The following is a 25,410-nucleotide window of genomic DNA, read 5'->3' on the forward strand; positions in this document are numbered from 1 at the left end:
CCAGAAGCACGTGGCGGACAGTCCGGAATCACCTGTTGGGCATACGCAACCACCTCTGACACGTACCAGAACCACGTGCCGTGCACGCCGGAACCACCTACCGGACAGACCGGAATCAACTTTTGGGCATGCCGGAACCACCAGTCAGATGTGCCAGAAACACGTGCCGGAGACGCCGGAAGCACCTGCCGAGCACGTCGCAACCACCTGCTCAACTCGCCTGAACCACCTGCCGGACACGCCAAAATCACCTGCCCGCTACACCAGCACCACTTCGGGGACAAGCCGGAATCACGTGAGGGGCATGCCGGCACAGCCTCTCAGACTGAACCTCGTGCCGGACACCACAGAACCACCTGCCGGACAGACCGGAACCACCTGCCGGACACGCCGGAACCACCGGCTCGACCCGCCGGAACGACCGCGGGACATGCAAAATCACCTGCCGGCTACGCCGGAAACACTTCACGAACACTCCGGAATCACCTGCCGGGCATGCCGGAACCACCTCTCAGATATGCCAGAACCACGTGCCAGTGACCCTGGAAGCACCAGCCGAGCACGCCGGAACCACCTGCTCGACTCGCCAGAACCACCTGCCGGACACGCCAAAATCACCTGCCGGCTACGCCACAACCAGTTGGGGAACACTTCGGAATCACCTGCCGGGCTTGCTGGAACCACCTTCCGTTCATGCGAATATCACCTGCTGGGTATGCCAGAACCACTTGGCGGACACTCCGGAATCATCTGCCGGACATGCCAGAACCAGCTCTCAGACACACCAGAACCAAGTGCCGGAGACGCCGGAAGCACCTGCCGAGCATGCCGGAGCCACCTGCTCGACTCGCCAGAAACACCTGCCGGACACGCCAAAATCACCTGCCGGGTATGCCAGAACCACCTGGCGGACACTACGGAATCACCTGCCGCGCACGCCGGAACCACCTCTCAGACGTGCCGGAAGCACGTGCCAGACACGCCGGAAACACCTACCGGACAGACCGGAACCACCTGCCAAGAACGCCGGAGCCACCTGTTTGACTCGCTGGAACCACCTGCCGGACAGGCCAATAGCAACTGCTGGCTATGCCAGAACCACCTGGGGGACAGTCCGGGATCACCTGCCAGCCATGGCGGAACCACCTCTCAGACGTACCAGAACCACCTGCCGGAGAAGCTGGAAACACGTCCTGGACAGACTGGAACCACGTGACGGCCATGCCTGAACCACCTGCCGAGCACGGCGGAACCACCTGCCGGACACGCCAAAATCACCTGCGGGCTACGCCAGAACCACTTGGACGACTCTCCGAAATGACCTGCCGGGCATGTTGGAACCACCTCTCAGACGTGCCAGAAGCACGTGGCGGACAGTCCGGAATCACCTGTTGGGCATACGCAACCACCTCTGACACGTACCAGAACCACGTGCCGTGCACGCCGGAACCACCTACCAGACAGACCGGAATCAACTTTTGGGCATGCCGGAACCACCAGTCAGATGTGCCAGAAACACGTGCCGGAGACGCCGGAAGCACCTGCCGAGCACGTCGCAACCACCTGATCAACTCGCCTGAACCACCTGCCGGACACGCCAAAATCACCTGCCCGCTACACCAGCACCACTTCGGGGACAAGCCGGAATCACGTGAGGGGCATGCCGGCACAGCCTCTCAGACTGAACCTCGTGCCGGACACCACAGAACCACCTGCCGGACAGACCGGAACCACCTGCCGGACACGCCGGAACCAGCGGCTCGACCCGCCGGAACGACTGCGGGACATGCAAAATCACCTGCCGGCTACGCCGGAAACACTTCGCGAACACTCCGGAATCACCTGCCGGGCATGCCGGAACCACCTCTCAGATATGCCAGAACCACGTGCCAGTGACCCCGGAAGCACCTGCCGAGCACGCCGGAACCACCTGCTCGACTCGCCAGAACCACCTGCCGGACACGCAGAAATCACCTGCCGGCTACGCCACAACCAGTTGGGGAAAACTTCGGAATCACCTGCCGGGCTTGCTGGAACCACCTGCTGGTCATGCCAAAATCACCTGCCAACTACGCCAGTACCACTTGGCGGACACTGTTGAAACACCTGTCGCGCCGGCCGGAACCACATCTCAGACGTGCCAGAACCATGTGCATGAGATGCTGGAACCACACCCTGAACAGACGGAAAACACCTGCCACACCCGTCTGAACAACCTGCCGAGCACGCCGGAGCCACCTGCTCGACTCGCCGGAACCACCTACCTGACATGCCCAAATCACCAGCCGGGTATGCCAGAACCACTTGGCGGACACTCCGGAATCATCTGCCGGACATGCCGGAACCAGCTCTCAGACACACCAGAACCACGTGCCGGAGATGCCCGAAGCACCTGCCGAGCATGCTGGAGCCACCTGCTCGACTCGCCAGAAACACCTGTATGACACGCCAAAATCACCTGCCGGGTACGCCAGAACCACCTGGCGGACACTCCGAAATCACCTGTCGCGCATGCCGGAACCACCTCTCAGACGTGCCGGAAGCACGTGCCGGACACGCCGGAATCACCTACCGGACAGACCGGAACCACCTGCCGAGCACGCCGGAGCCACCTGTTCGACTCGCTGGAACCACCTGCCGGACAGGCCAATATCAACTGCTGGCTATGCCAGAACCACCTGGGGGACGGTCCGGAATCACCTGCCAGCCATGGCGGAACCACCTCTCAGACGTACCAGAACCACCTGCCGGAGAAGCTGGAAACACGTCCTGGACAGTCTGGAACCACCTGCCGGCCAAGCCTGAACCACCTGCCAAGCACAACGGAACAACCTGCCAGACACGCCAAAATCACCTGCGTGTTATGCCAGAACCACTTGGAGGACTCTCTGGGATGACCTGCCGGGCATGCCGGAACCACCTCTCAGACGTGCCAGAACCATGTGGCGGACAGTCCGGAATCACCTGTTGGGCATGCGCAACCACCTCTGAGACGTACCAGAACCACATGCCGTGCAGGCTGGAACCACCTACCGGACAGACCGGAATCACCTTTCGGGCATGCCGGAACCACCTGTCAGATGTGCCAGAAACACGTGCCGGAGACGCCGGAAGCACCTGCCAAGCACGTTGGAACCACCTGCTCAACTCGCCTGAACCACCTGCCGGACATGCCAAAATCACCTGCCGACTATGCCAGAACCACTTGGCAAACACTCCGGAATCACTTGCCGGGCATGCAGGAACCACCTCTCAGACATGCCAGAACCCCGTGCCAATGACCCCGGAAGCACCAGCCGAGCACGCCGGAACCACCTGCTCGACTCGCCAGAACCACCTGCCGATCACGCAAAAATCACCTGCCGGCTACGCCACAACCAGTTGGTGAACACTTTGGAATCACCTGCCAGGCTTGCTGGAACCACCTGCCAGTCATGCCAAAATCACCTGCCAACTACGCCAGAACCGCTTGGCGGACACTGCGGAAACACCTGTCGGGCCGGCTGGAACCACATCTCAGACGTGCCAGAAACGTGTTCATGAGATGCTGGAACCACACCCCGAACAGACGGATACCACCTGCCAGAACCGCCTGAACCACCTGCTGAGCACGCCGGAACCACCTGCTCGACTCACCGGTACCACCTCCCTGACACGCCAAAATCACCTGCTGGGTATGCCAGAACCACTTGGCGGACACTCCGGAATCATCTGCCGGACATGCCGGAACCAGCTCTCAGACACACCAGAACCAAGTGCCGGAGACGCCGGAAGCACCTGCCGAGCATGCCGGAGCCACCTGCTCGACTCGCCAGAAACACCTGCCGGACACGCCAAAATCACCTGCCGGGTATGCCAGAACCACCTGGCGGACACTACGGAATCACCTGCCGCGCATGCAGGAACCACCTCTCAGACGTGCCGGAAGCACGTGCCAGACACGCCGGAAACACCTACCGGACAGACCGGAACCACCTGCCAAGAACGCCGGAGCCACCTGTTCGACTCGCTGGAACCACCTGCCGGACAGGCCAATATCAACTGCTGGCTATGCCAGAACCACCTGGGGGACAGTCCGGGATCACCTGCCAGCCATGGCGGAACCACCTCTCAGACGTACCAGAACCACCTGCCGGAGAAGCTGGAAACACGTCCTGGACAGACTGGAACCACGTGACGGCCATGCCTGAACCACCTGCCGAACACGGCGGAACCACCTGCCGGACACGCCAAAATCACCTGCGGGCTACGCCAGAACCACTTGGACGACTCTCCGAAATGACCTGCCGGGCATGTTGGAACCACCTCTCAGACGTGCCAGAAGCACGTGGCGGACAGTCCGGAATCACCTGTTGGGCATACGCAACCACCTCTGACACGTACCAGAACAACGTGCCGTGCACGCCGGAACCACCTACCGGACAGACCGGAATCAACTTTTGGGCATGCCGGAACCACCAGTCAGATGTGCCAGAAACACGTGCCGGAGACGCCGGAAGCACCTGCCGAGCACGTCGCAACCACCTGCTCAACTCGCCTGAACCACCTGCCGGACACGCCAAAATCACCTGCCCGCTACACCAGCACCACTTCGGGGACAAGCCGGAATCACGTGAGGGGCATGCCGGCACAGCCTCTCAGACTGAACCTCGTGCCGGACACCACAGAACCAACTGCCGGACAGACCGGAACCACCTGCCGGACACGCCGGAACCACCGGCTCGACCCGCCGGAACGACCGCGGGACATGCAAAATCACCTGCCGGCTACGCCGGAAACACTTCGCGAACACTCCGGAATCACCTGCCGGGCATGCCGGAACCACCTCTCAGATATGCCAGAACCACGTGCCAATGACCCCGGAAGCACCTGCCGAGCACGCCGGAACCACCTGCTCGACTCGCCAGAACCACCTGCCGGACACGCAGAAATCACCTGCCGGCTACGCCACAACCAGTTGGGGAAAACTTCGGAATCACCTGCCGGGCTTGCTGGAACCACCTGCCGGTCATGCCAAAATCACCTGCCAACTACGCCAGTACCACTTGGCGGACACTGTTGAAACACCTGTCGCGCCGGCCGGAACCACATCTCAGACGTGCCAGAACCATGTGCATGAGATGCTGGAACCACACCCTGAACAGACGGAAAACACCTGCCACACCCGTCTGAACAACCTGCCGAGCACGCCGGAGCCACCTGCTCGACTCGCCGGAACCACCTACCTGACATGCCCAAATCACCAGCCGGGTATGCCAGAACCACTTGGCGGACACTCCGGAATCATCTGCCGGACATGCCGGAACCAGCTCTCAGACACACCAGAACCACGTGCCGGAGACGCCGGAAGCACCTGCCGAGCATGCCGGAGCCACCTGCTCGACTCGCCAGAAACACCTGTCGGACACGCCAAAATCACCTGCCGGGTACGCCAGAATCACCTGGCGGACACTCCGAAATCACCTGTCGCGCATGCCGGAACCACCTCTCAGACGTGCCGGAAGCACGTGCCGGACACGCCGGAATCACCTACCGGACAGACCGGAACCACCTGCCGAGCACGCCGGAGCCACCTGTTCGACTCGCTGGAACCACCTGCCGGACAGGCCAATATCAACTGCTGGCTATGCCAGAACCACCTGGGGGACGGTCCGGAATCACCTGCCAGCCATGGCGGAACCACCTCTCAGACGTAGCAGAACCACCTGCCGGAGAAGCTGGAAACACGTCCTGGACAGTCTGGAACCACCTGCCGGCCAAGCCTGAACCACCTGCCAAGCACAACGGAACAACCTGCCAGACACGCCAAAATCACCTGCGTGTTATGCCAGAACCACTTGGAGGACTCTCTGGGATGACCTGCCGGGCATGCCGGAACCACCTCTCAGACGTGCCAGAACCATGTGGCGGACAGTCCGGAATCACCTGTTGGGCATGCGCAACCACCTCTGACACGTACCAGAACCACATGCTGTGCAGGCTGGAACCACCTACCGGACAGACCGGAATCACCTTTCGGGCATGCCGGAACCACCTGTCAGATGTGCCAGAAACACGTGCCGGAGACGCCGGAAGCACCTGCCAAGCACGTTGGAACCACCTGCTCAACTCGCCTGAACCACCTGCCGGACATGCCAAAATCACCTGCCGACTATGCCAGAACCACTTGGCGAACACTCCGGAATCACTTGCCGGGCATGCAGGAACCACCTCTCAGACATGCCAGAACCCCGTGCCAATGACCCCGGAAGCACCAGCCGAGCACGCCGGAACCACCTGCTCGACTCGCCAGAACCACCTGCCGATCACGCAAAAATCACCTGCCGGCTACGCCACAACCAGTTGGTGAACACTTTGGAATCACCTGCCAGGCTCGCTGGAACCACCTGCCAGTCATGCCAAAATCACCTGCCAACTACGCCAGAACCGCTTGGCGGACACTGCGGAAACACCTGTCGGGCCGGCTGGAACCACATCTCAGACGTGCCAGAAACGTGTTCATGAGATGCTGGAACCACACCCCGAACAGACGGATACCACCTGCCAGAACCGCCTGAACCACCTGCTGAGCACGCCGGAACCACCTGCTCGACTCACCGGTACCACCTCCCTGACACGCCAAAATCACCTGCTGGGCATGCCAGAACCACTTGGCGCACACTCCGGAATCATCTGCCGGACATGCCGGAACCAGCTCTCAGACACACCAGAACCAAGTGCCGGAGACGCCGGAAGCACCTGCCGAGCATGCCGGAGCCACCTGCTCGACTCGCCAGAAACACCTGCCGGACACGCCAAAATCACCTGCCGGGTATGCCAGAACCACTTCGGGGACAAGCCGGAATCACGTGAGGGGCATGCCGGCACAGCCTCTCAGACTGAACCTCGTGCCGGACACCACAGAACCACCTGCCGGACAGACCGGAACCACCTGCCGGACACGCCGGTACCACCGGCTCGACCCGCCGGAACGACCGCTGGACATGCAAAATCACTTGCCGGCTACGCCGGAAACACTTGGCGAACACTCCGGAAACACCTGCCGGGCATGCCGGAACCACCTCTCAGATATGCCAGAACCACGTGCCAATGACCCCGGAAGCACCTGCCGAGCACGCCGGAACCACCTGCTCGACTCGCCAGAACCACCTGCCGGACACGCCAAAATCACCTGCCGGCTACGCCACAACCAGTTGGGGAACACTTCGGAATCACCTGCCGGGCTTGCTGGAACCACCTTCCGTTCATGCGAATATCACCTGCTGGGTATGCCAGAACCACTTGGCGGACACTCCGGAATCATCTGCCGGACATGCCAGAACCAGCTCTCAGACACACCAGAACCAAGTGCCGGAGACGCCGGAAGCACCTGCCGAGCATGCCGGAGCCACCTGCTCGACTCGCCAGAAACACCTGCCGGACACGCCAAAATCACCTGCCGGGTATGCCAGAACCACCTGGCGGACACTACGGAATCACCTGCCGCGCACGCCGGAACCACCTCTCAGACGTGCCGGAAGCACGTGCCAGACACGCCGGAAACACCTACCGGACAGACCGGAACCACCTGCCAAGAACGCCGGAGCCACCTGTTTGACTCGCTGGAACCACCTGCCGGACAGGCCAATAGCAACTGCTGGCTATGCCAGAACCACCTGGGGGACAGTCCGGGATCACCTGCCAGCCATGGCGGAACCACCTCTCAGACGTACCAGAACCACCTGCCGGAGAAGCTGGAAACACGTCCTGGACAGACTGGAACCACGTGACGGCCATGCCTGAACCACCTGCCGAGCACGGCGGAACCACCTGCCGGACACGCCAAAATCACCTGCGGGCTACGCCAGAACCACTTGGACGACTCTCCGAAATGACCTGCCGGGCATGTTGGAACCACCTCTCAGACGTGCCAGAAGCACGTGGCGGACAGTCCGGAATCACCTGTTGGGCATACGCAACCACCTCTGACACGTACCAGAACCACGTGCCGTGCACGCCGGAACCACCTACCGGACAGACCGGAATCAACTTTTGGGCATGCCGGAACCACCAGTCAGATGTGCCAGAAACACGTGCCGGAGACGCCGGAAGCACCTGCCGAGCACGTCGCAACCACCTGCTCAACTCGCCTGAACCACCTGCCGGACACGGCAAAATCACCTGCCCGCTACACCAGCACCACTTCGGGGACAAGCCGGAATCACGTGAGGGGCATGCCGGCACAGCCTCTCAGACTGAACCTCGTGCCGGACACCACAGAACCACCTGCCGGACAGACCGGAACCACCTGCCGGACACGCCGGAACCACCGGCTCGACCCGCCGGAACGACCGCGGGACATGCAAAATCACCTGCCGGCTACGCCGGAAACACTTCGCGAACACTCCGGAATCACCTGCCGGGCATGCCGGAACCACCTCTCAGATATGCCAGAACCACGTGCCAGTGACCCCGGAAGCACCTGCCGAGCACGCCGGAACCACCTGCTCGACTCGCCAGAACCACCTGCCGGACACGCAGAAATCACCTGCCGGCTACGCCACAACCAGTTGGGGAAAACTTCGGAATCACCTGCCGGGCTTGCTGGAACCACCTGCCGGTCATGCCAAAATCACCTGCCAACTACGCCAGTACCACTTGGCGGACACTGTTGAAACACCTGTCGCGCCGGCCGGAACCACATCTCAGACGTGCCAGAACCATGTGCATGAGATGCTGGAACCACACCCTGAACAGACGGAAAACACCTGCCACACCCGTCTGAACAACCTGCCGAGCACGCCGGAGCCACCTGCTCGACTCGCCGGAACCACCTACCTGACATGCCCAAATCACCAGCCGGGTATGCCAGAACCACTTGGCGGACACTCCGGAATCATCTGCCGGACATGCCGGAACCAGCTCTCAGACACACCAGAACCACGTGCCGGAGATGCCCGAAGCACCTGCCGAGCATGCTGGAGCCACCTGCTCGACTCGCCAGAAACACCTGTATGACACGCCAAAATCACCTGCCGGGTACGCCAGAACCACCTGGCGGACACTCCGAAATCACCTGTCGCGCATGCCGGAACCACCTCTCAGACGTGCCGGAAGCACGTGCCGGACACGCCGGAATCACCTACCGGACAGACCGGAACCACCTGCCGAGCACGCCGGAGCCACCTGTTCGACTCGCTGGAACCACCTGCCGGACAGGCCAATATCAACTGCTGGCTATGCCAGAACCACCTGGGGGACGGTCCGGAATCACCTGCCAGCCATGGCGGAACCACCTCTCAGACGTACCAGAACCACCTGCCGGAGAAGCTGGAAACACGTCCTGGACAGTCTGGAACCACCTGCCGGCCAAGCCTGAACCACCTGCCAAGCACAACGGAACAACCTGCCAGACACGCCAAAATCACCTGCGTGTTATGCCAGAACCACTTGGAGGACTCTCTGGGATGACCTGCCGGGCATGCCGGAACCACCTCTCAGACGTGCCAGAACCATGTGGCGGACAGTCCGGAATCACCTGTTGGGCATGCGCAACCACCTCTGAGACGTACCAGAACCACATGCCGTGCAGGCTGGAACCACCTACCGGACAGACCGGAATCACCTTTCGGGCATGCCGGAACCACCTGTCAGATGTGCCAGAAACACGTGCCGGAGACGCCGGAAGCACCTGCCAAGCACGTTGGAACCACCTGCTCAACTCGCCTGAACCACCTGCCGGACATGCCAAAATCACCTGCCGACTATGCCAGAACCACTTGGCGAACACTCCGGAATCACTTGCCGGGCATGCAGGAACCACCTCTCAGACATGCCAGAACCCCGTGCCAATGACCCCGGAAGCACCAGCCGAGCACGCCGGAACCACCTGCTCGACTCGCCAGAACCACCTGCCGATCACGCAAAAATCACCTGCCGGCTACGCCACAACCAGTTGGTGAACACTTTGGAATCACCTGCCAGGCTCGCTGGAACCACCTGCCAGTCATGCCAAAATCACCTGCCAACTACGCCAGAACCGCTTGGCGGACACTGCGGAAACACCTGTCGGGCCGGCTGGAACCACATCTCAGACGTGCCAGAAACGTGTTCATGAGATGCTGGAACCACACCCCGAACAGACGGATACCACCTGCCAGAACCGCCTGAACCACCTGCTGAGCACGCCGGAACCACCTGCTCGACTCACCGGTACCACCTCCCTGACACGCCAAAATCACCTGCTGGGCATGCCAGAACCACTTGGCGCACACTCCGGAATCATCTGCCGGACATGCCGGAACCAGCTCTCAGACACACCAGAACCAAGTGCCGGAGACGCCGGAAGCACCTGCCGAGCATGCCGGAGCCACCTGCTCGACTCGCCAGAAACACCTGCCGGACACGCCAAAATCACCTGCCGGGTATGCCAGAACCACTTCGGGGACAAGCCGGGATCACGTGAGGGGCATGCCGGCACAGCCTCTCAGACTGAACCTCGTGCCGGACACCACAGAACCACCTGCCGGACAGACCGGAACCACCTGCCGGACACGCCGGTACCACCGGCTCGACCCGCCGGAACGACCGCTGGACATGCAAAATCACTTGCCGGCTATGCCGGAAACACTTGGCGAACACTCCGGAAACACCTGCCGGGCATGCCAGAACCACCTCTCAGATATGCCAGAACCACGTGCCAATGACCCCGGAAGCACCTGCCGAGCACGCCGGAACCACCTGCTCGACTCGCCAGAACCACCTGCCGGACACGCCAAAATCACCTGCCGGCTACGCCACAACCAGTTGGGGAACACTTCGGAATCACCTGCCGGGCTTGCTGGAACCACCTTCCGTTCATGCGAATATCACCTGCTGGGTATGCCAGAACCACTTGGCGGACACTCCGGAATCATCTGCCGGACATGCCAGAACCAGCTCTCAGACACACCAGAACCAAGTGCCGGAGACGCCGGAAGCACCTGCCGAGCATGCCGGAGCCACCTGCTCGACTCGCCAGAAACACCTGCCGGACACGCCAAAATCACCTGCCGGGTATGCCAGAACCACCTGGCGGACACTACGGAATCACCTGCCGCGCACGCCGGAACCACCTCTCAGACGTGCCGGAAGCACGTGCCAGACACGCCGGAAACACCTACCGGACAGACCGGAACCACCTGCCAAGAACGCCGGAGCCACCTGTTTGACTCGCTGGAACCACCTGCCGGACAGGCCAATATCAACTGCTGGCTATGCCAGAACCACCTGGGGGACAGTCCGGGATCACCTGCCAGCCATGGCGGAACCACCTCTCAGACGTACCAGAACCACCTGCCGGAGAAGCTGGAAACACGTCCTGGACAGACTGGAACCACGTGACGGCCATGCCTGAACCACCTGCCGAGCACGGCGGAACCACCTGCCGGACACGCCAAAATCACCTGCGGGCTACGCCAGAACCACTTGGACGACTCTCCGAAATGACCTGCCGGGCATGTTGGAACCACCTCTCAGACATGCCAGAAGCACGTGGCGGACAGTCCGGAATCACCTGTTGGGCATACGCAACCACCTCTGACACGTACCAGAACCACGTGCCGTGCACGCCGGAACCACCTACCGGACAGACCGGAATCAACTTTTGGGCATGCCGGAACCACCAGTCAGATGTGCCAGAAACACGTGCCGGAGACGCCGGAAGCACCTGCTGAGCACGTCGCAACCACCTGCTCAACTCGCCTGAACCACCTGCCGGACACGCCAAAATCACCTGCCCGCTACACCAGCACCACTTCGGGGACAAGCCGGAATCACGTGAGGGGCATGCCGGCACAGCCTCTCAGACTGAACCTCGTGCCGGACACCACAGAACCACCTGCCGGACAGACCGGAACCACCTGCCGGACACGCCGGAACCACCGGCTCGACCCGCCGGAACGACCGCGGGACATGCAAAATCACCTGCCGGCTACGCCGGAAACACTTCACGAACACTCCGGAATCACCTGCCGGGCATGCCGGAACCACCTCTCAGATATGCCAGAACCACGTGCCAGTGACCCTGGAAGCACCAGCCGAGCACGCCGGAACCACCTGCTCGACTCGCCAGAACCACCTGCCGGACACGCCAAAATCACCTGCCGGCTACGCCACAACCAGTTGGGGAACACTTCGGAATCACCTGCCGGGCTTGCTGGAACCACCTTCCGTTCATGCGAATATCACCTGCTGGGTATGCCAGAACCACTTGGCGGACACTCCGGAATCATCTGCCGGACATGCCAGAACCAGCTCTCAGACACACCAGAACCAAGTGCCGGAGACGCCGGAAGCACCTGCCGAGCATGCCGGAGCCACCTGCTCGACTCGCCAGAAACACCTGCCGGACACGCCAAAATCACCTGCCGGGTATGCCAGAACCACCTGGCGGACACTACGGAATCACCTGCCCCGCACGCCGGAACCACCTCTCAGACGTGCCGGAAGCACGTGCCAGACACGCCGGAAACACCTACCGGACAGACCGGAACCACCTGCCAAGAACGCCGGAGCCACCTGTTTGACTCGCTGGAACCACCTGCCGGACAGGCCAATATCAACTGCTGGCTATGCCAGAACCACCTGGGGGACAGTCCGGGATCACCTGCCAGCCATGGCGGAACCACCTCTCAGACGTACCAGAACCACCTGCCGGAGAAGCTGGAAACACGTCCTGGACAGACTGGAACCACGTGACGGCCATGCCTGAACCACCTGCCGAGCACGGCGGAACCACCTGCCGGACATGCCAAAATCACCTGCGGGCTACGCCAGAACCACTTGGACGACTCTCCGAAATGACCTGCCGGGCATGTTGGAACCACCTCTCAGACGTGCCAGAAGCACGTGGCGGACAGTCCGGAATCACCTGTTGGGCATACGCAACCACCTCTGACACGTACCAGAACCACGTGCCGTGCACGCCGGAACCACCTACCGGACAGACCGGAATCAACTTTTGGGCATGCCGGAACCACCAGTCAGATGTGCCAGAAACACGTGCCGGAGACGCCGGAAGCACCTGCCGAGCACGTCGCAACCACCTGCTCAACTCGCCTGAACCACCTGCCGGACACGCCAAAATCACCTGCCCGCTACACCAGCACCACTTCGGGGACAAGCCGGAATCACGTGAGGGGCATGCCGGCACAGCCTCTCAGACTGAACCTCGTGCCGGACACCACAGAACCACCTGCCGGACAGACCGGAACCACCTGCCGGACACGGCGGAACCACCGGCTCGACCCGCCGGAACGACCGCGGGACATGCAAAATCACCTGCCGGCTACGCCGGAAACACTTCGCGAACACTCCGGAATCACCTGCCGGGCATGCCGGAACCACCTCTCAGATATGCCAGAACCACGTGCCAGTGACCCCGGAAGCACCTGCCGAGCACGCCGGAACCACCTGCTCGACTCGCCAGAACCACCTGCCGGACACGCAGAAATCACCTGCCGGCTACGCCACAACCAGTTGGGGAAAACTTCGGAATCACCTGCCGGGCTTGCTGGAACCACCTGCTGGTCATGCCAAAATCACCTGCCAACTACGCCAGTACCACTTGGCGGACACTGTTGAAACACCTGTCGCGCCGGCCGGAACCACATCTCAGACGTGCCAGAACCATGTGCATGAGATGCTGGAACCACACCCTGAACAGACGGAAAACACCTGCCAGACCCGTCTGAACAACCTGCCGAGCACGCCGGAGCCACCTGCTCGACTCGCCGGAACCACCTACCTGACATGCCCAAATCACCAGCCGGGTATGCCAGAACCACTTGGCGGACACTCCGGAATCATCTGCCGGACATGCCGGAACCAGCTCTCAGACACACCAGAACCACGTGCCGGAGATGCCCGAAGCACCTGCCGAGCATGCTGGAGCCACCTGCTCGACTCGCCAGAAACACCTGTATGACACGCCAAAATCACCTGCCGGGTACGCCAGAACCACCTGGCGGACACTCCGAAATCACCTGTCGCGCATGCCGGAACCACCTCTCAGACGTGCCGGAAGCACGTGCCGGACACGCCGGAATCACCTACCGGACAGACCGGAACCACCTGCCGAGCACGCCGGAGCCACCTGTTCGACTCGCTGGAACCACCTGCCGGACAGGCCAATATCAACTGCTGGCTATGCCAGAACCACCTGGGGGACGGTCCGGAATCACCTGCCAGCCATGGCGGAACCACCTCTCAGATGTACCAGAACCACCTGCCGGAGAAGCTGGAAACACGTCCTGGACAGTCTGGAACCACCTGCCGGCCAAGCCTGAACCACCTGCCAAGCACAACGGAACAACCTGCCAGACACGCCAAAATCACCTGCGTGTTATGCCAGAACCACTTGGAGGACTCTCTGGGATGACCTGCCGGGCATGCCGGAACCACCTCTCAGACGTGCCAGAACCATGTGGCGGACAGTCCGGAATCACCTGTTGGGCATGCGCAACCACCTCTGAGACGTACCAGAACCACATGCCGTGCAGGCTGGAACCACCTACCGGACAGACCGGAATCACCTTTCGGGCATGCCGGAACCACCTGTCAGATGTGCCAGAAACACGTGCCGGAGACGCCGGAAGCACCTGCCAAGCACGTTGGAACCACCTGCTCAACTCGCCTGAACCACCTGCCGGACATGCCAAAATCACCTGCCGACTATGCCAGAACCACTTGGCGAACACTCCGGAATCACTTGCCGGGCATGCAGGAACCACCTCTCAGACATGCCAGAACCCCGTGCCAATGACCCCGGAAGCACCAGCCGAGCACGCCGGAACCACCTGCTCGACTCGCCAGAACCACCTGCCGATCACGCAAAAATCACCTGCCGGCTACGCCACAACCAGTTGGTGAACACTTTGGAATCACCTGCCAGGCTTGCTGGAACCACCTGCCAGTCATGCCAAAATCACCTGCCAACTACGCCAGAACCGCTTGGCGGACACTGCGGAAACACCTGTCGGGCCGGCTGGAACCACATCTCAGACGTGCCAGAAACGTGTTCATGAGATGCTGGAACCACACCCCGAACAGACGGATACCACCTGCCAGAACCGCCTGAACCACCTGCTGAGCACGCCGGAACCACCTGCTCGACTCACCGGTACCACCTCCCTGACACGCCAAAATCACCTGCTGGGTATGCCAGAACCACTTGGCGGACACTCCGGAATCATCTGCCGGACATGCCGGAACCAGCTCTCAGACACACCAGAACCAAGTGCCGGAGACGCCGGAAGCACCTGCCGAGCATGCCGGAGCCACCTGCTCGACTCGCCAGAAACACCTGCCGGACACGCCAAAATCACCTGCCGGGTATGCCAGAACCACCTGGCGGACACTACGGAATCACCTGCCGCGCATGCAGGAACCACCTCTCAGACGTGCCGGAAGCACGTGCCAGACACGCCGGAAACACCTACCGGACAGACCGGAACCACCTGCCAAGAACGCCGGAGCCACCTGTTCGACTCGCTGGAACCACCTGCCGGACAGGCCAATATCAACTGCTGGCTATGCCAGAACCACCTGGGGGACAGTCCGGGATCACCTGCCAGCCATGGCGGAACCACCTCTCAGACGTACCAGAACCACCTGCCGGAGAAGCTGGAAACACGTCCTGGACAGACTGGAACCACGTGACGGCCATGCCTGAACCACCTGCCGGACACGGCGGAACCACCTGCCGGACACGCCAAAATCACCTGCGGGCTACGCCAGAACCACTTGGACGACTCTCCGAAATGACCTGCCGGGCATGTTGGAACCACCTCTCAGACGTGCCAGAAGCACGTGGCGGACAGTCCGGAATCACCTGTTGGGCATATGCAACCACCTCTGACACGTACCAGAACAACGTGCCGTGCACGCCGGAACCACCTACCGGACAGACCGGAATCAACTTTTGGGCATGCCGGAACCACCAGTCAGATGTGCCAGAAACACGTGCCGGAGACGCCGGAAGCACCTGCCGAGCACGTCGCAACCACCTGCTCAACTCGCCTGAACCACCTGCCGGACACGCCAAAATCACCTGCCGGGTATGCCAGAACCACTTCGGGGACAAGCCGGAATCACGTGAGGGGCATGCCGGCACAGCCTCTCAGACTGAACCTCGTGCCGGACACCACAGAACCACCTGCCGGACAGACCGGAACCACCTGCCGGACACGCCGGTACCACCGGCTCGACCCGCCGGAACGACCGCTGGACATGCAAAATCACTTGCCGGCTACGCCGGAAACACTTGGCGAACACTCCGGAAACACCTGCCGGGCATGCCGGAACCACCTCTCAGATATGCCAGAACCACGTGCCAATGACCCCGGAAGCACCTGCCGAGCACGCCGGAACCACCTGCTCGACTCGCCAGAACCACCTGCCGGACACGCCAAAATCACCTGCCGGCTACGCCACAACCAGTTGGGGAACACTTCGGAATCACCTGCCGGGCTTGCTGGAACCACCTTCCGTTCATGCGAATATCACCTGCTGGGTATGCCAGAACCACTTGGCGGACACTCCGGAATCATCTGCCGGACATGCCAGAACCAGCTCTCAGACACACCAGAACCAAGTGCCGGAGACGCCGGAAGCACCTGCCGAGCATGCCGGAGCCACCTGCTCGACTCGCCAGAAACACCTGCCGGACACGCCAAAATCACCTGCCGGGTATGCCAGAACCACCTGGCGGACACTACGGAATCACCTGCCGCGCACGCCGGAACCACCTCTCAGACGTGCCGGAAGCACGTGCCAGACACGCCGGAAACACCTACCGGACAGACCGGAACCACCTGCCAAGAACGCCGGAGCCACCTGTTTGACTCGCTGGAACCACCTGCCGGACAGGCCAATATCAACTGCTGGCTATGCCAGAACCACCTGGGGGACAGTCCGGGATCACCTGCCAGCCATGGCGGAACCACCTCTCAGACGTACCAGAACCACCTGCCGGAGAAGCTGGAAACACGTCCTGGACAGACTGGAACCACGTGACGGCCATGCCTGAACCACCTGCCGAGCACGGCGGAACCACCTGCCGGACACGCCAAAATCACCTGCGGGCTACGCCAGAACCACTTGGACGACTCTCCGAAATGACCTGCCGGGCATGTTGGAACCACCTCTCAGACGTGCCAGAAGCACGTGGCGGACAGTCCGGAATCACCTGTTGGGCATACGCAACCACCTCTGACACGTACCAGAACCACGTGCCGTGCACGCCGGAACCACCTACCGGACAGACCGGAATCAACTTTTGGGCATGCCGGAACCACCAGTCAGATGTGCCAGAAACACGTGCCGGAGACGCCGGAAGCACCTGCCGAGCACGTCGCAACCACCTGCTCAACTCGCCTGAACCACCTGCCGGACACGGCAAAATCACCTGCCCGCTACACCAGCACCACTTCGGGGACAAGCCGGAATCACGTGAGGGGCATGCCGGCACAGCCTCTCAGACTGAACCTCGTGCCGGACACCACAGAACCACCTGCCGGACAGACCGGAACCACCTGCCGGACACGCCGGAACCACCGGCTCGACCCGCCGGAACGACCGCGGGACATGCAAAATCACCTGCCGGCTACGCCGGAAACACTTCGCGAACACTCCGGAATCACCTGCCGGGCATGCCGGAACCACCTCTCAGATATGCCAGAACCACGTGCCAGTGACCCCGGAAGCACCTGCCGAGCACGCCGGAACCACCTGCTCGACTCGCCAGAACCACCTGCCGGACACGCAGAAATCACCTGCCGGCTACGCCACAACCAGTTGGGGAAAACTTCGGAATCACCTGCCGGGCTTGCTGGAACCACCTGCCGGTCATGCCAAAATCACCTGCCAACTACGCCAGTACCACTTGGCGGACACTGTTGAAACACCTGTCGCGCCGGCCGGAACCACATCTCAGACGTGCCAGAACCATGTGCATGAGATGCTGGAACCACACCCTGAACAGACGGAAAACACCTGCCACACCCGTCTGAACAACCTGCCGAGCACGCCGGAGCCACCTGCTCGACTCGCCGGAACCACCTACCTGACATGCCCAAATCACCAGCCGGGTATGCCAGAACCACTTGGCGGACACTCCGGAATCATCTGCCGGACATGCCGGAACCAGCTCTCAGACACACCAGAACCACGTGCCGGAGATGCCCGAAGCACCTGCCGAGCATGCTGGAGCCACCTGCTCGACTCGCCAGAAACACCTGTATGACACGCCAAAATCACCTGCCGGGTACGCCAGAACCACCTGGCGGACACTCCGAAATCACCTGTCGCGCATGCCGGAACCACCTCTCAGACGTGCCGGAAGCACGTGCCGGACACGCCGGAATCACCTACCGGACAGACCGGAACCACCTGCCGAGCACGCCGGAGCCACCTGTTCGACTCGCTGGAACCACCTGCCGGACAGGCCAATATCAACTGCTGGCTATGCCAGAACCACCTGGGGGACGGTCCGGAATCACCTGCCAGCCATGGCGGAACCACCTCTCAGACGTACCAGAACCACCTGCCGGAGAAGCTGGAAACACGTCCTGGACAGTCTGGAACCACCTGCCGGCCAAGCCTGAACCACCTGCCAAGCACAACGGAACAACCTGCCAGACACGCCAAAATCACCTGCGTGTTATGCCAGAACCACTTGGAGGACTCTCTGGGATGACCTGCCGGGCATGCCGGAACCACCTCTCAGACGTGCCAGAACCATGTGGCGGACAGTCCGGAATCACCTGTTGGGCATGCGCAACCACCTCTGAGACGTACCAGAACCACATGCCGTGCAGGCTGGAACCACCTACCGGACAGACCGGAATCACCTTTCGGGCATGCCGGAACCACCTGTCAGATGTGCCAGAAACACGTGCCGGAGACGCCGGAAGCACCTGCCAAGCACGTTGGAACCACCTGCTCAACTCGCCTGAACCACCTGCCGGACATGCCAAAATCACCTGCCGACTATGCCAGAACCACTTGGCGAACACTCCGGAATCACTTGCCGGGCATGCAGGAACCACCTCTCAGACATGCCAGAACCCCGTGCCAATGACCCCGGAAGCACCAGCCGAGCACGCCGGAACCACCTGCTCGACTCGCCAGAACCACCTGCCGATCACGCAAAAATCACCTGCCGGCTACGCCACAACCAGTTGGTGAACACTTTGGAATCACCTGCCAGGCTTGCTGGAACCACCTGCCAGTCATGCCAAAATCACCTGCCAACTACGCCAGAACCGCTTGGCGGACACTGCGGAAACACCTGTCGGGCCGGCTGGAACCACATCTCAGACGTGCCAGAAACGTGTTCATGAGATGCTGGAACCACACCCCGAACAGACGGATACCACCTGCCAGAACCGCCTGAACCACCTGCTGAGCACGCCGGAACCACCTGCTCGACTCACCGGTACCACCTCCCTGACACGCCAAAATCACCTGCTGGGTATGCCAGAACCACTTGGCGGACACTCCGGAATCATCTGCCGGACATGCCGGAACCAGCTCTCAGACACACCAGAACCAAGTGCCGGAGACGCCGGAAGCACCTGCCGAGCATGCCGGAGCCACCTGCTCGACTCGCCAGAAACACCTGCCGGACACGCCAAAATCACCTGCCGGGTATGCCAGAACCACCTGGCGGACACTACGGAATCACCTGCCGCGCATGCAGGAACCACCTCTCAGACGTGCCGGAAGCACGTGCCAGACACGCCGGAAACACCTACCGGACAGACCGGAACCACCTGCCAAGAACGCCGGAGCCACCTGTTCGACTCGCTGGAACCACCTGCCGGACAGGCCAATATCAACTGCTGGCTATGCCAGAACCACCTGGGGGACAGTCCGGGATCACCTGCCAGCCATGGCGGAACCACCTCTCAGACGTACCAGAACCACCTGCCGGAGAAGCTGGAAACACGTCCTGGACAGACTGGAACCACGTGACGGCCATGCCTGAACCACCTGCCGGACACGGCGGAACCACCTGCCGGACACGCCAAAATCACCTGCGGGCTACGCCAGAACCACTTGGACGACTCTCCGAAATGACCTGCCGGGCATGTTGGAACCACCTCTCAGACGTGCCAGAAGCACGTGGCGGACAGTCCGGAATCACCTGTTGGGCATACGCAACCACCTCTGACACGTACCAGAACAACGTGCCGTGCACGCCGGAACCACCTACCGGACAGACCGGAATCAACTTTTGGGCATGCCGGAACCACCAGTCAGATGTGCCAGAAACACGTGCCGGAGACGCCGGAAGCACCTGCCGAGCACGTCGCAACCACCTGCTCAACTCGCCTGAACCACCTGCCGGACACGCCAAAATCACCTGCCCGCTACACCAGCACCACTTCGGGGACAAGCCGGAATCACGTGAGGGGCATGCCGGCACAGCCTCTCAGACTGAACCTCGTGCCGGACACCACAGAACCACCTGCCGGACAGACCGGAACCACCTGCTGGACACGCCGGAACCACCGGCTCGACCCGCCGGAACGACCGCTGGACATGGAAAATCACCTGCCGGCTACGCCGGAAACACTTCGCGAACACTCCAGAATCACCTGCCGGGCATGCCGGAACCACCTCTCAGATATGCCAGAACCACGTGCCAATGACCCCGGAAGCACCTGCCGAGCACGCCGGAACCACCTGCTCGACTCGCCAGAACCACCTGCCGGACACGCAAAAATCACCTGCCGGCTACGCCACAACCAGTTGGGGAAAACTTCGGAATCACCTGCCGGGCTTGCTGGAACCACCTGCCGGTCATGCCAAAATCACCTGCCAACTACACCAGTACCACTTGGCGGACACTGTTGAAACACCTGTCGCGCCGGCCGGAACCACATCTCAGACGTGCCAGAACCATGTGCATGAGATGCTGGAACCACACCCTGAACAGACGGAAAACACCTGCCAGACCCGTCTGAACAACCTGCCGAGCACGCCGGAGCCACCTGCTCGACTCGCCGGAACCACCTACCTGACATGCCCAAATCACCAGCCGGGTATGCCAGAACCACTTGGCGGACACTCCGGAATCATCTGCCGGACATGCCGGAACCAGCTCTCAGACACACCAGAACCACGTGCCGGAGACGCCGGAAGCACCTGCCGAGCATGCCGGAGCCACCTGCTCGACTCGCCAGAAACACCTGTCGGACACGCCAAAATCACCTGCCGGGTACGCCAGAATCACCTGGCGGACACTCCGAAATCACCTGTCGCGAATGCCGGAACCACCTCTCAGACGTGCCGGAAGCACGTGCCGGACACGCCGGAATCACCTACCGGACAGACCGGAACCACCTGCCAAGCACGCCGGAGCCACCTGTTCGACTCGCTGGAACCACCTGCCGGACAGGCCAATATCAACTGCTGGCTATGCCAGAACCACCTGGGGGACGGTCCGGAATCACCTGCCAGCCATGGCGGAACCACCTCTCAGACGTAGCAGAACCACCTGCCGGAGAAGCTGGAAACACGTCCTGGACAGTCTGGAACCACCTGCCGGCCAAGCCTGAACCACCTGCCAAGCACAACGGAACAACCTGCCAGACACGCCAAAATCACCTGCGTGTTATGCCAGAACCACTTGGAGGACTCTCTGGGATGACCTGCCGGGCATGCCGGAACCACCTCTCAGACGTGCCAGAACCATGTGGCGGACAGTCCGGAATCACCTGTTGGGCATGCGCAACCACCTCTGACACGTACCAGAACCACATGCTGTGCAGGCTGGAACCACCTACCGGACAGACCGGAATCACCTTTCGGGCATGCCGGAACCACCTGTCAGATGTGCCAGAAACACGTGCCGGAGACGCCGGAAGCACCTGCCAAGCACGTTGGAACCACCTGCTCAACTCGCCTGAACCACCTGCCGGACATGCCAAAATCACCTGCCGACTATGCCAGAACCACTTGGCGAACACTCCGGAATCACTTGCCGGGCATGCAGGAACCACCTCTCAGACATGCCAGAACCCCGTGCCAATGACCCCGGAAGCACCAGCCGAGCACGCCGGAACCACCTGCTCGACTCGCCAGAACCACCTGCCGATCACGCAAAAATCACCTGCCGGCTACGCCACAACCAGTTGGTGAACACTTTGGAATCACCTGCCAGGCTCGCTGGAACCACCTGCCAGTCATGCCAAAATCACCTGCCAACTACGCCAGAACCGCTTGGCGGACACTGCGGAAACACCTGTCGGGCCGGCTGGAACCACATCTCAGACGTGCCAGAAACGTGTTCATGAGATGCTGGAACCACACCCCGAACAGACGGATACCACCTGCCAGAACCGCCTGAACCACCTGCTGAGCACGCCGGAACCACCTGCTCGACTCACCGGTACCACCTCCCTGACACGCCAAAATCACCTGCTGGGCATGCCAGAACCACTTGGCGCACACTCCGGAATCATCTGCCGGACATGCCGGAACCAGCTCTCAGACACACCAGAACCAAGTGCCGGAGACGCCGGAAGCACCTGCCGAGCATGCCGGAGCCACCTGCTCGACTCGCCAGAAACACCTGCCGGACACGCCAAAATCACCTGCCGGGTATGCCAGAACCACTTCGGGGACAAGCCGGGATCACGTGAGGGGCATGCCGGCACAGCCTCTCAGACTGAACCTCGTGCCGGACACCACAGAACCACCTGCCGGACAGACCGGAACCACCTGCCGGACACGCCGGTACCACCGGCTCGACCCGCCGGAACGACCGCTGGACATGCAAAATCACTTGCCGGCTATGCCGGAAACACTTGGCGAACACTCCGGAAACACCTGCCGGGCATGCCAGAACCACCTCTCAGATATGCCAGAACCACGTGCCAATGACCCCGGAAGCACCTGCCGAGCACGCCGGAACCACCTGCTCGACTCGCCAGAACCACCTGCCGGACACGCCAAAATCACCTGCCGGCTACGCCACAACCAGTTGGGGAACACTTCGGAATCACCTGCCGGGCTTGCTGGAACCACCTTCCGTTCATGCGAATATCACCTGCTGGGTATGCCAGAACCACTTGGCGGACACTCCGGAATCATCTGCCGGACATGCCGGAACCAGCTCTCAGACACACCAGAACCAAGTGCCGGAGACGCCGGAAGCACCTGCCGAGCATGCCGGAGCCACCTGCTCGACTCGCCAGAAACACCTGCCGGACACGCCAAAATCACCTGCCGGGTATGCCAGAACCACCTGGCGGACACTACGGAATCACCTGCCGCGCACGCCGGAACCACCTCTCAGACGTGCCGGAAGCACGTGCCAGACACGCCGGAAACACCTACCGGACAGACCGGAACCACCTGCCAAGAACGCCGGAGCCACCTGTTTGACTCGCTGGAACCACCTGCCGGACAGGCCAATATCAACTGCTGGCTATGCCAGAACCACCTGGGGGACAGTCCGGGATCACCTGCCAGCCATGGCGGAACCACCTCTCAGACGTACCAGAACCACCTGCCGGAGAAGCTGGAAACACGTCCTGGACAGACTGGAACCACGTGACGGCCATGCCTGAACCACCTGCCGAGCACGGCGGAACCACCTGCCGGACACGCCAAAATCACCTGCGGGCTACGCCAGAACCACTTGGACGACTCTCCGAAATGACCTGCCGGGCATGTTGGAACCACCTCTCAGACATGCCAGAAGCACGTGGCGGACAGTCCGGAATCACCTGTTGGGCATACGCAACCACCTCTGACACGTACCAGAACCACGTGCCGTGCACGCCGGAACCACCTACCGGACAGACCGGAATCAACTTTTGGGCATGCCGGAACCACCAGTCAGATGTGCCAGAAACACGTGCCGGAGACGCCGGAAGCACCTGCTGAGCACGTCGCAACCACCTGCTCAACTCGCCTGAACCACCTGCCGGACACGCCAAAATCACCTGCCCGCTACACCAGCACCACTTCGGGGACAAGCCGGAATCACGTGAGGGGCATGCCGGCACAGCCTCTCAGACTGAACCTCGTGCCGGACACCACAGAACCACCTGCCGGACAGACCGGAACCACCTGCCGGACACGCCGGAACCACCGGCTCGACCCGCCGGAACGACCGCGGGACATGCAAAATCACCTGCCGGCTACGCCGGAAACACTTCACGAACACTCCGGAATCACCTGCCGGGCATGCCGGAACCACCTCTCAGATATGCCAGAACCACGTGCCAGTGACCCTGGAAGCACCAGCCGAGCACGCCGGAACCACCTGCTCGACTCGCCAGAACCACCTGCCGGACACGCCAAAATCACCTGCCGGCTACGCCACAACCAGTTGGGGAACACTTCGGAATCACCTGCCGGGCTTGCTGGAACCACCTTCCGTTCATGCGAATATCACCTGCTGGGTATGCCAGAACCACTTGGCGGACACTCCGGAATCATCTGCCGGACATGCCAGAACCAGCTCTCAGACACACCAGAACCAAGTGCCGGAGACGCCGGAAGCACCTGCCGAGCATGCCGGAGCCACCTGCTCGACTCGCCAGAAACACCTGCCGGACACGCCAAAATCACCTGCCGGGTATGCCAGAACCACCTGGCGGACACTACGGAATCACCTGCCGCGCACGCCGGAACCACCTCTCAGACGTGCCGGAAGCACGTGCCAGACACGCCGGAAACACCTACCGGACAGACCGGAACCACCTGCCAAGAACGCCGGAGCCACCTGTTTGACTCGCTGGAACCACCTGCCGGACAGGCCAATATCAACTGCTGGCTATGCCAGAACCACCTGGGGGACAGTCCGGGATCACCTGCCAGCCATGGCGGAACCACCTCTCAGACGTACCAGAACCACCTGCCGGAGAAGCTGGAAACACGTCCTGGACAGACTGGAACCACGTGACGGCCATGCCTGAACCACCTGCCGAGCACGGCGGAACCACCTGCCGGACATGCCAAAATCACCTGCGGGCTACGCCAGAACCACTTGGACGACTCTCCGAAATGACCTGCCGGGCATGTTGGAACCACCTCTCAGACGTGCCAGAAGCACGTGGCGGACAGTCCGGAATCACCTGTTGGGCATACGCAACCACCTCTGACACGTACCAGAACCACGTGCCGTGCACGCCGGAACCACCTACCGGACAGACCGGAATCAACTTTTGGGCATGCCGGAACCACCAGTCAGATGTGCCAGAAACACGTGCCGGAGACGCCGGAAGCACCTGCCGAGCACGTCGCAACCACCTGCTCAACTCGCCTGAACCACCTGCCGGACACGCCAAAATCACCTGCCCGCTACACCAGCACCACTTCGGGGACAAGCCGGAATCACGTGAGGGGCATGCCGGCACAGCCTCTCAGACT

This window comes from Equus caballus, chromosome 24 (genome assembly GCF_041296265.1).
Source record: "Equus caballus isolate H_3958 breed thoroughbred chromosome 24, TB-T2T, whole genome shotgun sequence".
Classification (NCBI taxonomy): Eukaryota; Metazoa; Chordata; class Mammalia; order Perissodactyla; family Equidae; genus Equus; species Equus caballus.